Raw genomic sequence first — 5,223 nt, forward strand, 5'->3', positions numbered from 1 at the left:
AGGACAATGTCGAGAGCAGCATGTCAAGAATCAAGAAACAGACGATGCGTAGCCATCGACTCGGTTGTGCGAGGATTATCCAATCTGTGGGGTTAGTACAACTCGGAACGGAAGATTGTCTGACTGTCGAGGAAGAAAGAGGATCGGCCGTGGCACATTCTCGCCTCGAGTAAGGACTCGGGGGGCAGCTCACCTTGAAGGCTTTCCGCTCGAGAGGCCGATTTGTGTTCAAATCGGCCGACGCTACATAAGGAATTTCCCCGCACACAATCAGGCCCAGTGTCTACACAGCTCATGCGCGTATTCCTCGTCTCCGTTTTACATTGGCCGAGACTCGGGGGCAACAAGCCCGGAAGATGCCTTGTTCTTGGGAGCCGATCAAGATTACCTCGGCCGCGGCCGCATCATGGCCGTCTCGGTAGGAACTCGGGAAGGAAAAGCCGACGCCTAGTACAGGGTTTGGACCGTGCCGTTGCCGCAAGAAAGGAAAGAAGTCCGACGCGTTGCCGTCGGTCTTAGCATGGCAAACGGAGGGAATGAAATTGGAGCGATTAAAGGATAAATGGAAAGAACAATTTCATTAATTCCAAGGAGCGGCTTTACAAGAAAGAGCCGATGGCTCTCAAAAGAGGGATCTCGGTGCCTAGTGCACTCGCTACTACTAGTCCTATACTACTAGTCGTCGCTGTCCTCGTCATCGCCGCCGTCGACGTCGTCGGCGCTGCTCCCAGGGAGCTCTTCGTCGCTGCTGCCCCAGCCCTTGGCCGGAGCCTCTTCCTCCTCGTCATCGTCATCATCCTCGCTGTCCGCCCAGGAGCAGAAGCGCTTGGTCGGCGGGTACTCGATGGAGGAGGAAGAGTCGTCCTCCTCCTCTTCCTCTTCGTCATCATCCTCGTCCTCGCTGTCCGCCCACATGCGGGGGCGCTTCTTCGGCGGGAGCTGGGCAGAAGGAGAGGCTTTGGCCTTCGCCGCTTCTCCTTCTTTTTCTCCTCGTCGGAGGAGAAGGGATTCACCGCGGGGTGGAGATCGCCTTCGGTCTTCTTCTTCGGCGAAGATTGGGGGAAGAGTTTGGAGAAAGAAGAGGAAGAGGAAGACATTGCTACAGGAAGAGGGGGTTTTTTGGTGCCGATAGCAGGGATGGAATGAGAGAGAGCTAACCGGCCGGCGCGGTTAAATAATGATGAATCGGCGAAGGATTAATGCCATTACAACTTCCAAGGGATCGATGCTAAAGCTGTCGGGATTTTTAGAGAAGCTCGAGAAGACAGGGCATAATGATGACGGATGCTGTAACGGCTCTACTCTGCTACAACGTGACCTCTCGAAGGGAAAGCATAATGATTTTGGAAATGTTATTTCCAAAACCAGGGGGGCATGTGTTATCACCAGATTTTAGACGAATCAGGAGGTGGGCCGGGCTTGTGCCGATTACCCGTGAAAGGATTCTAAGGCGGCCCGGCACGAAGGGTCTTGGGCTGAATTGCCCGTGTATCTTTACTTAGTAGTTTATTATAAGAGATAGAATCTTAGTCGTGCACGGTTTAGTGCACGCCCACATTAGAAAGTCCCCCGGACTATAAATATGTACCTAGGGTTCATGGAATAAACAACAACTCACGTTCAACCCCAAAAACAAACCAATCTCGGCGCATCGCCAACTCCTTCGTCTCGAGGGTTTCTATCGGGTAAGCGACATGCCGCCTAGATTGCATCTTGCGATCTAGGCAAGCACAAGCCCCACGTTGTTCATGCGTTGCTCGTATCGAAGCGCTTTTGATGGCGAGCAACGTAGTTATCATTAGATGTGTTAGGGTTAGCATTGTTCTTCGTTTAAGCATGCTTACGTAGTGCAACCCTTGCATATCTAGCCGTCCTCACGCCTATCCCAGTGTGGGGGCGGCACCCCGCTTGATCATTATTTAGTAGATCTGGTCCGTTACGATTGCTCCTTGTTCTACAAGGATTAGTTTAATATCCGCAATAGTTTGGCCTTACAAAGGGGGGGAGGATCCTGTGGCACGTAGGGTGGCGTTCGCAAGTCCTAAACGGGATGTTCCTAGGATCAACTTCATGTTGGTTTTTTGGCCTTGTTTAGGATTGGCTTACGAGCACCGTGCGTGGCCATCTGGCCCAACCTGGAGTAGGATGATCCGATTATGTGGTGAAAACCCTAAACCGTCGTAGATCTCATTAGCTTCATCTTGATCAAGCAGGACCACCAAGTATTCGTACACCCCGTACGGATCATGGGTGGATCGGCTCTTTGAGCCGATTCACAGGATAACCTGAGAGCCGATCGAGGCTCGTATTTAACGTTTACATGTATGCCCCGCAGGAAACTAAGCGAGGCAATCTCATCACCTTCCCGACCAGGTATAGGTCGGGTGGCACGCCCTTGCACTTCGCAACGCCGCGTGTGACCAGAAGAGCATTGCGGGCCGTCGCTCGGAGGGGTCTCAGCCAGCCGCAGCTCTAGGCTCCCCCCGGCTCTACAGTGTTGACAAGGCCGCTGCCCGCCGGTGGGTTTTGGCAGTCAACAGAGACATATTTGAATTGCCAAAGGGACTGCCTCCTCAACGTGAACATGATCACACAATTCCATTGCTGCCTGGCTCCAAACCACCAAACATTCGGCCTTACAGAATGTCTCACAGCCAAAAAACTACTGTAGAACAGATTATCCAGGAAATGCTCCAGAACAGAGAGATCAGGTTGAGCTCTAGCCCATATTCCTCACCTATATTGCTAGTAAAAAAGAAGGATAAATCTTGGAGACTGTGTACTGACTTCAGGGGCCTGAATGAGCAAACTATCAAGAACAAATTTCCTATACCTGTCATTGAGGATTTACTGGATGAATTACATGGGGCACAACTGTTCTCTAAGTTTGATTTGCGCTCTGGGTATCACCAGATCAGAATGCATGAGGCAGATATCCACAAAACTGCATTCTCCACTCATTTGGGACACTATGAATATCTGGTAATGCCCTTTGGACTATGCAATGCCCCAGCAACCTTCCAACAGCTCATGAACACCATCTTTGCACCATATCTAAGGAAATTTGTGTTGGTTTTCTTTGATGATGTACTGGTTTATAGCAAAAATATAGAAGAGCACAAGAAACACTTGGAAATTGTGATGCAAACATTTCAAGACAACCAGCTTAAGGCTAAACTATCCAAGTGCAGATTTGAACAGACCCAAGTGGAATATTTGGGACACATCATATCTGGCAAAGGAGTGGCAACTGATCCTTCCAAGATCCAAGACATCATGGACTGGAAAACACCACAAACTATAAAGCAATTGAGAGGATTCTTGGGGTTGACTGGATACTACAGGAGATTCATACCACACTATGCTCTCATCTACCAACCCCTTCACAAGGCCTTGAAGAAAAATTCCTTTGCATGGGAGGACGAACAGCAACTAGCTTTTGACAAACTCAAACAAGTCATGTCTCAACCTCCCTTGCTGGCTTTACCAAATTTCTCCATGCCCTTCACTTTGGAAACTGATGCGTGTGATATTGGCTTAGGAGCTGTCCTCATGCAACAAGCACGCCCTTTGGCTTATTTCAGTCGTGCTCTGGGTCCAAAAAATGCAGCTCTGTCTGTCTATGAAAAGGAGGCACTGGCTATCATGAAAACCTTGAAGAAATGGGCAACAAGCTTATTATCAGAACAGATCAGTGCAGCCTCAAATACATTACAAGTCAACGGCTGTTGGAGGGAATTCAACACAAACTGATGCTCAAACTATTGGAATTTGATTATTCCATCCAATACAAAAAGGGGTCGGAAAATACTGCCGCGTATGCCCTTTCCAGGAAAAACCAACCTCCAGAAACTGTTGAGGAACAAGAAAAATGCCAAGCTTTACCTATGGCTGTCCCTTCCTGGACACATGACATTACTGCTTCCTATTGTAGTGATGAAGTGGCCTCCAAACTCCTTCAAGAGGTAACAATTGCTCCAACCAGCCATGCTAATTATTCTGTTCAATCTGGCATCCTTAGATACAAAGGAAGAGTATACATTGGCATAACAACTGACCTGAAGAAGAGAGTGTTTGATTCTTTCCACTCTTCCATATTTGGAGGGCATTCTGGAGCAAGAGTAACCTATCATAAACTCAAACATAGCTTTTATCGGCCCAAGATGAAACAAGTATGTAGCAGAGCAAATTGCGATCGTCTCGTGTGCCAAATCTCAAAAACAGAAAAGGTCCAGTACCCTGGCTTATTGGAACCACTGAATATTCCCCAGAAGAAGTGGTCTGAGGTGAGTTTGGACTTTGTAGAAGGATTACCTATGTCAAAAGGGAAGAATGTGATATTGGTGGTAGTGGACAGACTCACTAAATATGCCCACTTTCTTCCTCTGTCTCACCCTTATGCAGTCCAAACAGTGGCTGACATATTCATCAACAACATCATCAAGCTACATGGTCCTCCAACAGTGATCACTTCTGACAGAGACACCATATTCCTGAGCAACCGTGGAAGGAAATATTTGCTGCATTAAAAATCTCTCTGCATTTCTCTACTGCTTATCATCCTGAATCTGATGGGCAAACTGAGAGAGTCAATCAATGTCTAGAGCAGTACCTCAGATGCATGGTCTTTCAGCAGCCCAAGAAATGGATTGACTATCTCCCAGCAGCTGAATTCTGGTACAACTGTAGTTATCATACTGCAATCAAGATGTCACCTTTTGAGGCATTGTATGAGTATGCCCCTCCCCTATTGACTGAACTGCCTGCACCCTCCTCTATGACACCTGCTGCACAAACAACCCTACTGGACAAAGAAAAAATGCTGCTGACTCTGCAACATAACTTGGCTCAAGCTCAAAAGTCTATGAAGAAGTATGCTGACTTGCATAGGACACCAAGGTCTTTTGATCTGGGGGACATGGTCTACTTAAAGATGATGCCACAGAGAGAAACAGCACTGGGAGCAGGCAACCCTTTGAAGCTGGCTTCCAAGTGGTATGGACCCTACAAAGTGATACAGCTAGTGGGAAACAGAGCCTACAAATTGCAGTTACCAGAAGGCACCTTACTACATGATGTTTTCCATGTCAGCCAGCTCAAAAAGCACCTCGGCCCTAATGCTATTCCTTCCAAGAACTTGCCTTTGGTAACACCAGCAGGTAAGGTTAAGTACTGTCCTGTGGCTCTGTTGCAGCGACGCCAAGTCCCTCGCAGTGCTGGTGA

Source organism: Lolium rigidum, chromosome 2 (assembly GCF_022539505.1).
Source record: "Lolium rigidum isolate FL_2022 chromosome 2, APGP_CSIRO_Lrig_0.1, whole genome shotgun sequence".
Classification (NCBI taxonomy): Eukaryota; Viridiplantae; Streptophyta; class Magnoliopsida; order Poales; family Poaceae; genus Lolium; species Lolium rigidum.